A 15,710-nucleotide genomic window follows, 5' to 3' on the forward strand; every position below is an offset into this window, starting at 1 on the left:
AGGTGACAGAGGATGTTGAAAAAGCTAATGTACTCAATGTTTTTTTTTGCCTCTGTCCTTGTTAGAATATAGATACTCAGGCCTGTCTGTAAAGGCGTGTACTCTAAGAATTTAGGTGTATTCTTATCACTTGGCTAGTTATAGAGGTATAAAAGAAAGAATCAAAATCACTGTCTGCCAGTGTAAGGTCCTTCTCTTACTGTGCCCTGGTCTACACTAGGACTTTAGATCGAATTTAGCAGCGTTAAATCGATTTAAACCTGCACCCGTCCACACAATGAAGCCCTTTATTTCGACTTAAAGGGCTCTTAAAATCGATTTCCTTACTCCACCCCTGACAAGTGGATTAGCGCTTAAATCGACCTTGCCGGCTCGAATTTGGGGTACTGTGGACACAATTCGATGGTATTGGCCTCCGGGAGCTATCCCAGAGTGCTCCATTCTGACCGCTCTGGACAGCGCTCTCAACTCAGATGCACTGGCCAGGTAGACAGGAAAAGAACCGCGAACTTTTGAATCTCATTTCCTGTTTGGCCAGCGTGGCAAGCTGCAGGTGACCATGCAGAGCTCATCAGCAGAGGTGACCATGATGGAGTCCCAGAATCGCAAAAGAGCTCCAGCATGGACTGAACGGGAGGTACGGGATCTGATCGCTGTTTGGGGAGAGGAATCCGTGCTATCAGAACTCCGTTCCAGTTTTCGAAATGCCAAAACCTTTCTGAAAATCTCCCAGGGCATGAAGGACAGAGGCCATAACAGGGACCCGAAGCAGTGCCGCGTGAAACTGAAGGAGCTGAGGCAAGCCTACCAGAAAACCAGAGAGGCGAACGGCCGCTCTGGGTCAGAGCCCCAAACATGCCGCTTCTATGATGAGCTGCATGCCATTTTAGGGGGTTCAGCCACCACTACCCCAGCCGTGTTGTTTGACTCCTTCAATGGAGATGGAGGCAATACAGAAGTAGGTTTTGGGGACGAAGAAGATGATGAGGAGGAGGTTGTAGATAGCTCACAGCAAGCAAGCGGAGAAACCGGTTTTCCCGACAGCCAGGAACTGTTTCTCACCCTAGACCTGGAGCCAGTACCCCCCGAACCCACCCAAGGCTGCCTCCTGGACTCAGCAGGCGGAGAAGGGACCTCTGGTGAGTGTACCTTTTAAAATGCTATACATGGTTTAAAAGCAAGCATGTGAAAGGATTACTTTGCCCTGGCATTTGCGGTTCTGCCTTTGCAAAAGGTTTCTGGGGAGGGCAGCCTTATTTCGTCCTTCATGGTAGGACACTTTACCACTCCAGGCCAGCAACACGTACTGGGGAATCACTGTAGAACAAAGCATTGCAGTGTATGTTTGCTGGCATTCAACCAAAATCCGTTCACGCGGTGGGAGGAGGCAAAATGCGACCTTGTAACGAAAGCACATGTGCTATGTATGTAATGTTAACTTTCAAGGTTTACCCTGAAAGAGTGTAGCCACTGTTTTATAAAATGTGTCTTTTTAAATACCGCTGTCCCTTTTTTTTTCTCCACCAGCTGCATGTGTTTCAATGATCACAGGATCTTCTCCTTCCCAGAGGCTAGTGAAGCTTAGAAAGAAAAAAAAACGCACTCGCGATGAAATGTTCTCCGAGCTCATGCTGTCCTCCCACACTGACAGAGCACAGACGAATGCGTGGAGGCAAATAATGTCAGAGTGCAGGAAAGCACAAAATGACCGGGAGGAGAGGTGGAGGGCTGAAGAGAGTAAGTGGCGGGCTGAAGAGAGTAAGTGGCGGGCTGAAGACAGGGCTGAAGCTCAAAGGTGGCGGCAGCGTGATGAGAGGAGGCAGGATTCAATGCTGAGGCTGCTGCAGGACCAAACCAGTATGCTCCAGTGTATGGTTGAGCTGCAGCAAAGGCAGCTGGAGCACAGACTGCCACTGCAGCCCCTCTGTAACCAACCGCCCTCCTCCCCAAGTTCCATAGCCTCCACACCCAGACGCCCAAGAACACGGTGGGGAGGCCTCCGGCCAACCAGCCACTCCCCCACAGAGGATTGCCCAAAAAAAAGAAGGCTGTCATTCAATAAATTTTAAAGTTGTAAACTTTTAAAGTGCTGTGCTTAAAGTGCTGTGTGGCATTTTCCTTCCCTCCTCCACCACCCCTCCTGGGATACCTTGGTAGTCATCCCCCTGTTTGTGTGATGAATGAATAACGAATGCATGACTGTGAAGCAGCAATGACTTTATTGGCTCTGCAAGCAATGATTAAAGGGAGGAGGGGAGGGTGGTTAGCTTACAGGGAAGTAGAGTGAACCAAGGGGCGGGGGGGTTCATCAAGGAGAAACAAACAGAACTTTTACACCGTAGCCTGGCCAGTCATGAAACTGTTTTTCAAAGCTTCTCTGATGCGTACCGCGCCCTCCTGTGCTCTTCTAACCGCCCTGGTGTCTGGCTGCGCGTAACCAGCAGCCAGGCGATTTGCCTCAACCTCCCACCCCGCCATAAACGTCTCCCCCTTACTCTCACAGATATTGTGGAGCACACAGCAAGCAGTAATAACAGTGGGAATATTGGTTTCGCTGAGGTCTAAGCGAGTCAATAAACTGCGCCAGCGCGCCTTTAAACGTCCAAATGCACATTCTACCACCATTCTGCACTTGCTCAGCCTGTAGTTGAACAGCTCCTGACCACTGTCCAGGCTGCCTGTGTACGGCTTCATGAGCCATGGCATTAAGGGGTAGGCTGGGTCCCCAAGGATACATATAGGCATTTCAACATCCCCAACAGTTATTTTCTGGTCTGGGAATAAAGTCCCTTCCTGCAGCTTTTGAAACAGACCAGAGTTCCTGAAGATGCGAGCATCATGCACCTTTCCCGGCCATCCCACGTTGATGTTGGTGAAACGTCCCTTGTGATCCACCAGAGCTTGCAGCACTATTGAAAAGTACCCCTTGCGGTTTATGTACTCGGCGGCTTGGTGCTCCGGTGCCAAGATAGGGATATGGGTTCCATCTATAGCCCCACCACAGTTAGGGAATCCCATTGCAGCAAAGCCATCCACTATGACCTGCACATTTCCCAGGGTCACTACCCTTGATATCAGCAGATCTTTGATTGCGTGGGCTACTTGCATCACAGCAGCCCCCACAGTAGATTTGCCCACTCCAAATTGATTCCCAACTGACCGGTAGCTGTCTGGCGTTGCAAGCTTCCACAGGGCTATCGCCACTCGCTTCTCAACTGTGAGGGCTGCTCTCATCTTGGTATTCATGCGCTTCAGGACAGGGGAAAGCAAGTCACAAAGTTCCATGAAAGTGCCCTTACGCATGCGAAAGTTTCGTAGCCACTGGGAATCGTCCCAGACCTGCAACACTATGCGGTCCCACCAGTCTGTGCTTGTTTCCCGAGCCCAGAATCGGCGTTCCACAGCATGAACCTGCCCCATTAGCACCATGATGCATGCATTGGCAGGGCCCATGCTTTCAGAGAAATCTGTGTCCATGTCCTGATCACTCACGGGACCGCGCTGACGTCGCCTCCTCGCCCGGTATCGCGTTGCCAGGTTCTGGTGCTGCATATACTGCTGAATAATGCGTGTGGTGGTTAATGTGCTCCTAATTGCCAAAGTGAGCTGAGCGGGCTCCATGCTTGCCGTGGTATGGCGTCCGCACAGAAAAAAGGCGCGGAACGATTGTCTGCCGTTGCTCTGACGGAGGGAGGGGCGACTGACGACACGGCTTACAGGGTTGGCTTCAGGGAGCTAAAATCAACAAAGGGGGTGCCTGTACATCAAGGAGTATTTCAGGCAGGACTGCACGGAGGGTTCCAATAAGAAATGGTGCACCTAAGTTATCGTTGTTATTGGAACAAGGAGGTTAGCCTGGCCTCTGATTGATACATGGCTAGATTTACCTCGCTGCACCTTCTCTGTGAGTGACTGCAGTGTGACCTAGAGGAATGAGTCCCCTAGACAGGGGAGGAGGCAAATGAGTACAAAACAAATCTGGTCTATTTCTTGTTTTGACCCACTCCATCTATCTTTTACATCTTTGGCTGGCAGCAGACGGTGCAGAAGGACTGCATGCCATCCACATCTCATGGCTGCTTGGCAGAAGATGGTACAGTACGCCTGCTAGCCATCCCCATCTCTTGCCTGCCTGGCAGAAGATGGTGCAATACGACTGCTAGCAATCCTCATCTCTTGCCTGCCTGGCAGAAGATGGTACAGTACGACTGCTAGCAGTCCGTATCGCCTGCCTGCTCACCATAAGATGGTTCAATAGGACTGACTGCAGGACTAAAGAGAATGACCTGGTCAAGTCACTCCAAATTTAGTCCCTGCGCCCATGTCTGCCCAGGCGCTCCCAGCCGACGCGGCCAGGAGCACCTCGGACACGATGAGGACGACTACCAGTCGTATTGCACCGTCTGCTGCCAGAAGGCAAGGGGTTGCTGCTACTGTGCAGCAAAGCCGTACCGCGTCTGCCAGCACCCAGGAGACATAGGGTGACGGTTACCTGAGCGGGCTCCATGCTTGCTGTGGTATGGCGTCTGCACAGGTAACTCAGGAAAAAAGGCGCGAAATGATTGTCTGCCCTTGCTTTCACGGAGGGAGGGAGGGAACGGGGGCCTGACGACACGTACCCAGAACCACCCGCGACAATGTTTTAGCCCCATCAGAGCGCTCCATTGTGACTGCTCTGGACAGCACTCTCAGATGCCCGATTGTTTGCCATTGCTCTGACGCTGGGAGGGGCGCTTACAGGGTTGGCTTCAGGGAGCTAAAATCAACAAAGGGGGTGGCTTTACATCAAGGAGTATTTCAGGCAGGACTTCACAGAGGGTTCCAATAAGAAATGGTGCACCTAAGTTATTGTCCTTATTGGAGCAAGAAGGTTAGCCTGGCCTCTGATTGATACATGGCTAGATTTACCTCGCTGCACCTTGACTGCAGTGTGATCTAGAAGAATGAGTCCCCTAGACAGGGGAGGGGGGGGAAGCAAATGAGTACAAAACAAATCTGGTCTATTTCTTGTTTTGACCCACTCCATCTATCTTTTACATCTTTGGCTGGCAGCAGACGGACTGCATGCCATCCACATCTCATGACTGCTCGGCAGAAGATGGTACAGCACGACTGCTAGCAGTCCGTATCGCCTGCCCGCTCACCATAAGACGGTTCAATAGGACTGACTGCAGGACTAAAGAGAATGACCTGGTCAAGTCACTCCAAATTTAGTCCCTGTGCCCATGTCTGCCCAGGCGCTCCTGATCGACCTCACAGAGGCGACCAGGAGCACCTCAGACATGACGATGACGGCTACCAGTCGTACTGTACCGTCTGCTGCCACAAGGCAAGGGGTTGCTGCTACTGTGTAGCAATGCCGTACCGCGTCTGCCAGCACCCAGGAGACATAGGGTGACGGTTACCTGAGCGGGCTCCATGCTTGCCATGGTATGGCGTCTGCACAGGTAACTCAGGAAAAAAGGCGCGAAATGATTGTCTGCCCTTGCTTTCACGGGGGGAGGGAGGGAACGGGAGGCTGACGATATGTACCCAGAACCACCCGCGACAATGTTTTAGCCCCATCAGGCATTGGGATCTCAACCCAGAATTCCAATGGGCAGCGGAGACTGCGGGAACTGTGGGATAGCTACCCACAGTGCAACGCTCCGGAAGTCGACGCTTGCCTCGGTACTGTGGAAGCGCTCCGCCGAGTTAATGCACTTAATGCACTTAGAGCATTTACTGTGGGGACACACACACTCGAATTTATAAAACCGATTTCTAAAAAACCGACTTCTATAAATTCGACCTTATTCCGTAGTGTAGACATACCCTGTGACAGTCTGAGGCCCTGTGCTTAGGCTAAGGCCTTTGCCTAAGCAGCAGAGGCAGCCATAAGCTGGGAAGCGACCGGTCACATCCTCACATTCCAAACTAGTCACATTGAAATAAGGTGCTATTGGGCTGTTAGGAATACAATCCTGTCCTGATAATGCCTATCACCTCCAGAGAAAGGGAAGTGCCTAGAAGATGTAAAAGGAAACTTAGTCTGATAGGTTTCAGAGTAACAGCCGTGTTAGTCTGTATTAGCAAAAAGAAAAGGAGTACTTGTAGCACCTTAGAGACTAACCAATTTATTTGAGCATGAGCTTTCGTGAGCTACAGCTCACTTCATCGGATGTGATAGCATCCGGTCTGGCAAGAACTCACTTATCAATAGCTTGGATGTGAAATCCTAATTTCTGTGTTTGTTCTAAAAAAGAAAAGGAGTACTTGTGGCACCTTAGAGACTAACCAATTTATTTGAGCATGAGCTTTCGTGAGCTACAGCTCACTTCATCAGATGTTTACCGTGGAAACTGCAGCAGACTTTATATACACACAGAAATCATGAAACAATACCTCCTCCCACCCCACTGTCCTGCTGGTAATAGCTTATCTAAAGTGATCAACAGGTGGGCCATTTCCAGCACAAATCCAGGTTTTCTCACCCTCCACCCCCCCACACAAATTCACTCTCCTGCTGGTGCTAGCCCATCCAAAGTGACAACTCTTTACATAATCAAGTCGGGCTATTTCCTGCATAGATCAAGGTTTTCTCACATCCCCCCCACCCCCATACACACACAAACTCACTCTTCTGCTGGTAATAGCTCATCTATCACTGTAGTCCCCATTTCCCCATTGTTTGTCTGTATAATCTCTGTTTTGTTCTGTGATTGTTTCTGTCTGCTGTATAATTAATTTTGCTGGGTGTAAACTAATTAAGGTGGTGGGATATAATTGGTTACATAATCATGTTACAATATGTTAGGATTAGTTAGTTAAAATGATTGGTTAAGGTATAGCTAAGCTGAACTCAAGTTTTACTATATAGTCTGTAGTCAATCAGGAAGTGAGTGAGTGAGTGGGGGGGGGGGGATGGGAAAAGGGAACAGGGGTGGGGAAATTGGAATTATGTTTAGCTAAAGGGGGAAATGGGAACAGGGACACAGGAAAGCCTCTGTGGTGTCAGAGCTGGGAAGGGGGACACCAAGGAAGGAAACTAGAGTCATGCTTGCTGGAAGTTCACCCCAATAAACATTGAATTGTTTGCACCCTTGGACTTCGGGTATTGTTGCTCTCTGTTCATGAGAGAAGGACCAGGGAAGTAAGTGGGTGAACGAATAAGTCTTCACGAACAAGGTCAGCTCCCAGACTACTGCACCGGGCAGCACAGTATGGGGAGGAGGTGACTAGCCCTCTGTGGAGAAAGAAGTGGTTCAGGGCTATTTAGAAAACCTGGACGAGCACAAGTCCATGGGGCTAGATGCGTTGCATCCGAGGGTCTAAAGGAGTTGGCAGATGTGACTGCAGAGCCACTGGCCATTATGTTTGAAAACTCATGGTGATCGGGGGAGGTCCCGGATGACTGGAAAAAGAATAATGTAGTGCCCATCTTTAAAAAAGGGAAGGAGAAGGATCTGGGGAACTACAAGGCAGTCAGCCTCACTTCAGTCCCTGAAAAAATCCTGGAAAAATCAGGTCCTCAAGGAATCAATTTTAAAACACTTAGAGGAGAGGAAAGTGATCAGGAACAGTCAGCATGGATTCACCAAGGGCAAGTCATGTCTGACTAACCTAACTGCTTTCTATGATGAGATAACTGGCTCTGTGGATGAGGGGAAAGCAGTGGACGTGTTATTCCTTGACTTTAGCAAAGCTTTTGACATGGTCTCCCACAGTATTCTTGCCAGCAAGTATGGGCTGGATGAATGGACTACAAGGTGGATAGAAAGCTGGCTAGATCATCAGGCTCAACGGGTAGTGATCAATGGCTCCATGTCTAGTTGGCAGCCGGTATCAAGTGGAGTGCCCCAAGGGTCGGTTTTGTTCAATATCTTCATTAATGATCTGGAGGATGGCATGGACTGCACCCTCAGCAAGTTTGCAGATGATACTAAACTGGGAGGAGTGGTAGATAAGCTGGAGGGTAAGGATAGGATACAGACGGACCTAGACAAATTAGAGGATTGGGCCAAAAGAAATCTGATGAGGTTCAACAAGGACAAGTGTACCAAGTGCACTTAAGACGGAAGAATCCCATGCACTGCTACAGACTAGGGACCGAGTGGCTAGGCAGCAGTTCTGCAGAAAAGGACCTAGGGGCTACAGTGGACGAGAAGATGGATATGAGTTCACAGTTTGCCCTTGTTGACAAGAAGGCTAATGGCATTTTGGGCTGCTTTCCCTTTAGGAAAGTAGGAGCACTGCCAGCAGATCAAGGGACATGATCATTCCCCTCTATTCGGCACTGGTGAGGCCTCATCTGGAGTTCTGTGTCCAGTTTTGGGCCTCATACTACAAGTGTTGGATCATATTAAAGAAGTTCTGTATTAAAATCACAAATGAGTTTGATTCCCCATAGTTTAAATTCCAGGGTATTACTAATTAAGAGGTCTCTTGGTTTTTGGTACTGTTTCTCTCCCTCTATGTGTGAAACTTACAAGCTGCTAATTGTGTTAGTACATTCTAAGACAGAGTCTGTTCTCAAAGCAATTCACAGAGAGAGAGAGACTCAAAGCAATACTCTAATAACAGAAACAGCACCCAGAGACTCCCCACCCTTTTGTTGTATTAACAATTGTGATTAAAATAGAGATAGAGGATGTATATGGATGGATGCTTGGTGTGGATAATAACTGAATGATCAGGGAGGTGCCAGCCTAAGAATCCAGTGTCCATCGGCTGAAGAAGGCGTCAAGTGGAAATAACCAGAGGGCCCCCGGAGGGCAGACTGGAATCCACCCAACAGCCTCAAGAATGGGAGAACCAAAGAACAAGATAACATCTTGGAGTCGTCAGGAATGTGCTATCTGCTGATTGATTCAGCAACAGCATGATGAAGCAATTCCCATAGAATGCCATAGGAAGAAATTCCTATAAAAATAGACTCTAAAAAGTGAGAACTTTGGGGTCTGATTCTGCAAACCAACTTCCAGGAGCATCAGATGAGCATCTGACAAGGCCCTGCTCCCTCCTCATGTCCAGGCCACCTGGCCAGTGGCTTGGCATGAGCAACTCTAAGGCTGGTAACTATGATAACAACCTTGCAGAACCTGTGTGTGTGTGTGTTTGTATGAATGAATGTGTGAATAAATATGAGATTGAATGGAATGTTATAACTATAACTAACTGCTTACTATGATTCTTTCTGTATTCACAATAAATGTGGTATTTTGCCTTTTCCTCTTTAATAAGATCCTGCTGGTTTTTATTTTATTGGTATAACACAAGAAGGATGTGAAAAAATTTGGAAAGAGTCCAGCAGAGGGCAACAAAAATGATTAGGGGGCTGATTTATGAGAAGAGGCTGAGGGAACTGGGATTATTTAGTCTGCAGAAGAGAAGAGTGAGGGGGGATTTGATAGCTGCTTTCAACTATCTGAAAGGGGGTTCCAAAGAGTGTGGCGGTTCAGTGATGAGACAGAACACAGCTTTTTGCAAGCAGACAGGCTGGTCAGCTGAGATGGGCGTTCTCTGCCCCCCCGCCTTCCACCTTCTCCTTTTATTATATTTCTCCCCCCTAAGCATTACACACTGCTACCGCAAAAAGATACACAAAGGAATGTATGACGTTGATTAATATACTTAGTTGCATCTTTTATATACTACAATCCTGGTTCTCAGGCCTTGAGCCCAGGCTAAGAAAGCCTCCCACAATTGCTGTCCAAACAATCAAGTTCTCATGGTTCATATCGAGCCCTTGTCCTTGGATAGAGCAATGTGTGCATTGCTTCTACGAAACAGTCAGGGTGTGCCCCGCCTGCTTCTAGGTGGACTAGCTAAACATTAACCCTTCAAAAGAGGATGGATCTAGACTGTTCTCAGTGGTAGCAGATGACAGAACAAGGAGTAATGGTCTCAGGTTGCAGTGGGGGGAGGTTTAGGTTGGATATTAAGAAAAACTTTTTCACTAGGAGGGTGGTGAAGCACTGGAATGTGTTACCTAGGGAGGTGGTGGAATCTCCTTCCTGAGAGGTTTTTAAGGTCAGGCTTGACAAAGCCCTGGCTGGGATGATTTAGTTGGGGTTGGTCCTGCTTTGAGCAGGGGGTTGCACTAGATGACCTCCTGAGGTCCCTTCCAACCCTGATATTCTATGATTCAGCACTTGTTTAAATTAAGCCCTTAACCTTTGCTTCGGTATCCTCATCCATAAAAATGGCAGTAATAACACCTACTTCCCAAGGTATAGAGAAGACTATAGCACTAAGTATTAAGAAGAATAATGATTAGTTCATCTTAAGAAAACCCAATATGAATTTTGAAGCCCGGGGACTACAGGTATCTGGGAGCTCATAAATTACCTCAATGTACGTTCCAGTTTGAAAGACTTTCTTATACTCACAGCAGGTAACAAACACAGCAAATATCAACAGGCTATTCATCTCTATGATGGACCTGAAAATAGAGAGCAAACAAAATCAAACCTTCTCTTCAAAGATGTATCTGCGCTGAATCATTAGCCCAGAGTTTAAATAATATTTGGGGCAGTTTATTATTCCATTGACAACAGATAAAAGATCCTTTTAACACAGCAAGCAAACAGTGGTGTTAAACGTAAACATGTGTGTGCCGGAGATGTCAAAGTGAAGATGCCTGCCGAAGGATGATCAGTAAATTTGAATATGACAAGCATTCTGAGATGCTTTGATCCGACACATTATTGTAATCTGTTTGTTGTTAAGCAGTATTTCCTCATTTATGTTTAGTGTGCCAACACGCCTTGATCTTCTGACACTGGTTGGGTAGATGTCCCAGTTTATCCGTGTTTCTTTTCTCTTTAGTTATTTATGACCTATTTGTTGCTCCTTACTAGGAGACCCAGTCGTCTGTTAATTCAGAGATGTATGTTTGTTAATGGGTAAAGCATTTGGTTAACATGAAACATTTACAAAGGAAAAAGAAAATACAGAGATATCAAAATGTCAATAATATCGAACAGGTGCTTCTTTGTGCAGTGCAGCTGTAAAACATATTGAGTCAGGTATCATTTGTATAGTCTGAGCAATGGAAAAAAGACACACAGACAAGTACCTCCAGGTCTCAAAACTGAAGGTGTGTTGCCGTTTTTAAAAGGGGGTTTTTAAAGGGTTGAGCTTGATTTTTTTTCAAACTCAATAGAATTACACCAGTCTAAAACTGGTATGAATGAGAGGAGAATTAAGCCCTAATCCTGAGGTCCTTACTCTGATACCCTTCCCTGCATCAGGTAGTAGATTACACTGTGAATAATCCCAATGAACTCCATGGGACTACTTGTGTAAATAATAGATTATTCAAGATAACTAAGGGTGGCAGAACTAACCCCTTGATATTTACACAGACCTCACTCAGGTAAAGCTCCCATTGACTTCAGTGGGAGTTTGTCTTAGTAAATCCTCCACAGAATGAAAACTGAACACCATATCCTGAGCTGGTGTAAATGGAGCTGAGGACCTGGTCCTAAGGGAGGACTTCAGGTTTGGGCCCCAGATGAATAGATATGTGTTCTCAATTGTTTTTAATGTAAATGAAAATATTTAATTTGGGATTGAAAACATTTCCCCTGTAGCATTGGAAACCTAAACAATAGCATCGTGGTAATGCCGTGGGGTTCTATTCTTTCCCCATAGGATACAAGGAATGAGGGTTACTCATAGCAAGCCACAGGAGAACATGGTCCCATAAAATAAACCTTTAATGTGAAATCTTTGTACATGAATAAGAAAGTAACAAATGGCCAAATTCAACCCTGCTGTAAAACTTCACTGACTTCAGTTTGGCTCTTGTGTGTGAATTCTTGATAGTAAAACATATGATTTCATAACTGAAGCCAAAACACTATAATTTGTCTTTACACTGCTGTATGTTCTTCATTTGTTTGTTTGAATATTTTGCTTCTTTTTCCCCTTGGAGTATCCTTGATCTGTCCTATTGTCACTGTTAAGGAGGGAGTGATCTCTATAAACAGTCACTTAAAACTATTTTTTTAAACAGATTTAACTTTTTCACTAAAGTCTGAGATAAGCCTTCTGCATTTAATATTACTTTGTAACTACTTTCAGAGTAGCAGCTGTGTTAGTTTGTATTCGCAAAAAGAAAAGGAGTTATTTGAGCATAAGCTTTCGATGAAGTGAGCTGTAGCTCATGCTCAAATAAATTTGTTAGTCTCTAAGGTGCCACAAGTACTCCTTTTCTTTTTGTAACTACTCTACATATTACTTTCATAGCTAGAGATTTTTAAAATGTCAGCTCAGATTTCAAAGTTAATGGGCCATATCCTCAAGTAGTACAAGTTGGCATAGTGCCTTTTGCTTCAATGAAGCTATGTCAATTTACATCAGCTGAGGTCCGGGCACAATATTTAACAAAGAAGAACTTGGTTTTTAATGGCTATATATTACATTCAAATACAAAGAACGAAGCTTCCACAATTCTAAAAAGGGCTGTTCTTTTATGGAGGTCCAAACTTCAGACTCAAAAATAATTCAGAATATTTAGAGACATTACACAGCCTCGGAGCAAAATCAATATATAATATAGGACCTACCAATCCTGACGATAAACTTAAAAAAAATTAAGTATATTTTCCATCTTAGAAGATCCTTTCACTTTGGACCCCGATAATTCTTTTGCAATAACAAAAGCCACACCAACATAGATCAAATGCTATTTCTTTTCCTTAGTTGTTCTTGTGCATTATTTTCTTTAGACCTGTGCTTACTTTTGGTTGTTTTGTGGTGGTGACTTGTGCTTTTAGGGCGAAGCATTGTTAGCGCTCCCAATTCCCCATTGCCTTGCAACCTGTGGCAAGAGTTACTTTAAACGGAGTATAAAATGTTCCCCTCCTGGTTCGGAAGCATCTCACCCCCCCTTTTCCTAGGTGTCAACAGTGACACTAATGGAGAAGCAGGCATAATAACTCTGATACAGATACAGACGTGCGTGTTCCTGATGTGTCTATACTCCCCCATCTGATTTCCTGGATTTCTCTATCCATCCTCTTTAAAAACAGGTTCCTTATTTAGTTCTTCTTTTCCTCTTGGTTTCTCTTTGGTCTCTCCTTCCCGTCTTACTTTTTGGTGGTTGATTTTTTCAGACCTTTTTACCCTCTGCATGGCTGGCACTACATTTTCAACCCTGGCCATTGTGCAAGTCTGTGAACTTTAAACAAAATCCTATTGCAGAGCAGAAACATCTAACCTGGTGAAGATGCATTAACAACATCACTGAGTTGTGGTGCAGCACTGCAATGACGGAACAAACCCATCATTCTGACATAGGATCATAGAATATCAGGGTTGGAAGGGACCTCAGGAGGTCATCTAGTCCAACCCCCTGCTCAAAGCAGGACCAATCCCCAATTAAATCATCCCAGCCAGGGCTTTGTCAAGCCTGACCTTAAAAACTTCTAAGGAAGGAGATTCTACCACCTCCCTAGGTAACGCAGCCTCTCCTCATAAGTCATGTGTTCCAGACCCCTAATCATTTTTGTTGCCCTTCGCTGGACTCTCTCCAATTTATCCACATCCTTCTTGTAGTGTGGGGTCCAAAACTGGACACAGTACTCCAGATGAGGCCTCACCAATGTTGAATAGAGGGGGACGATCACGTCCCTCGATCTGCTCGCTATGCCCCTACTTATACGTCCCAAAATGCCATTGGCCTTCTTGGCAACAAGGGCACACTGCTGACTCATATCCAGCTTCTCGTCCACTGTCACCCCTAGGTCCTTTTCCGCAGAACTGCTGCCTAGCCATTCGGTCCCTAGTCTGTAGCTGTGCATTGGGTTCTTCCATCCTAAGTGCAGGACCCTGCACTTATCCTTATTGAACCTCATCAGATTTCTTTTGGCCCAATCCTCCAATTTGTCTAGGTCCCTCTGTATCCTATCCCTGCCCTCCAGCGTATCTACCACTCCTCCCAGTTTAGTATCATCCGCAAATTTGCTGAGAGTGCAATCCACACCATCCTCCAGATCATTTATGAAGATATTGAACAAAACCGGCCCCAGGACCGACCCCTGGGGCACTCCACTTGATACCGGCTGCCAACTAGACATGGAGTCATTGATCACTACCTGTTGAGCCGGACAATCTAGCCAACTTTCTACCCACCTTATAGTGCATTCATCCAGCCTATACTTCTTTAACTTGCTGACAAGAATACTGTGGGAAACCGTGTCAAAAGCTTTGCTAAAGTCAAGAAACAATACATCCACTGCTTTCCCTTCATCCACAGAACCAGTAATCTCATCATAGAAGGCGATTAGATTAGTCAGGCATGACCTTCCCTTGGTGAATCCATGCTGACTGATGCATGATGACATGATGCAGTGTAGCAAAGTAGATCTGTTTCGTGGCCCCAAATAATTTTACTCCTGCTTGCATAGTGTGAGATCTGTCTGGTAAGCACTTATTTATGTATTCTAGCATCTGGGGTAGCCAACAGATTGGGTCAAAACCAGGCTGCATAACCCCCCCACAACTTTAATCCAGCCAAAGCCCTCCTGCTTCCCCTAGAGCAGTGGTCACCAACCCGTCGACTGCAATCGACTAGTTGATCCTGGGGACTCTCCCAGTCGATTGCAATCTCTGGCGGTGTAGTGGGGCTCCCACTAAAGCAGGCTCCAGGTCTGCCGCGGCCCCACACCACTCCTGGAAGTGGCCAGCACGCCCCCAAGGCCCTGGGGGGGCAGAGATCTCTGTGCTCTGCTCTTGCCTGCAAGCACCACCCCTGCAGCTCCCAATGGCTGGGAACGGAGGACCACACTGGCTGCAGCTGGGGAGTCTGGGGTGGGACTGGGGATGACGGGGTTGGGGTGCAGGAGGGGGCTCAGGGCTGGGAGGCAGTGTGGGATGCAGGCTCCAGGAGGGAGTTTGGATGAGGGGGGCTCAGGGGTAGGGCTGGGGGTTGGAGTGTGCGGAGTATGCGGAGTATGCGAAGGAGCTCAAAGCTGGGCCAGGGAGTTTTGGTGCAGGAGTGGATTCAGAGTGCAGGCTCTGGGCAGCGCTTACCTCAGGTGACCCTGGTAGCGGCCCACATGTCCGACTCCTAGACGGAGGGGCCAAGTGGCTCTGTGCACTGCCCACACCTGCAGGTGCCGCCCCCGCAGCTCCCATTGGCCTCAGTTCCCAGCCAATGGGAGCTGGGGAACTAGTGCTCAGGGCGGGGGCAGCGTGCAGAGCCCCAGTGGCTGCTTCCGTGCCTAGGAGCCGGACACGCCGGCCGCTTCCAGGAGCCGCGGGGAGCCAGGAAACCTGCCTTACCCCACTGTGCCACCGACCAGACTTTTAGCGGTCTGGTCACCGGCGCTGACCAGAGCCGCCAGGGCCCCTTTTCGGCTGGCCGAAAACCGGACGCCTGGCAACCCTAGGTTGCGCCCCTAGTGCGCTAGGTGCTGTACACACCTGGACCACGGCCACAGAGGCAGTGTTAGCCCAGAGAGGCCCTAAGCAGGAATATTCCCCCCTCCCCATAATACTAAGGGAAGAGGGCTGAGAGCCGGCAAGGTGCACGGAGCATCCTCACGGATTTCCTGGGGGGCAGCGTGCCCCGGAGGGGCCGAGCCCCTGCCGCCCCCGCACTGCGCTGTGTTGTGACACCACGGGGCGTTACCATGGTGACGTGAGGCCTGGGAAGGACCCTCCCAGCCCGGCAGGGGCCCCCCCGGCTGAGCCCAGCCCAGGACCCTGGTCACGCCAGA

General features: G+C 47.7%; 1 protein-coding gene across 2 annotated transcripts in view; it reads right to left on the reverse strand.

Moving 5' to 3' along the window:
• Positions 1–15,710, reverse strand: part of LOC125624433 (basic phospholipase A2 Sms-N6-like) — a 61,131-nt gene that overhangs the window by 41,283 nt on the left and 4,138 nt on the right. For both annotated transcript variants that reach the window (XM_048825118.2, XM_075121153.1), the window contains exon 3: positions 10,330–10,423. The gene's annotated coding sequence lies outside the window, so the exon portion shown is untranslated. The remainder of the gene's footprint in view (positions 1–10,329; positions 10,424–15,710) is intronic.

The sequence above is a fragment of the Caretta caretta genome, chromosome 18 (genome assembly GCF_965140235.1).
Source record: "Caretta caretta isolate rCarCar2 chromosome 18, rCarCar1.hap1, whole genome shotgun sequence".
NCBI classification, from domain to species: Eukaryota; Metazoa; Chordata; order Testudines; family Cheloniidae; genus Caretta; species Caretta caretta.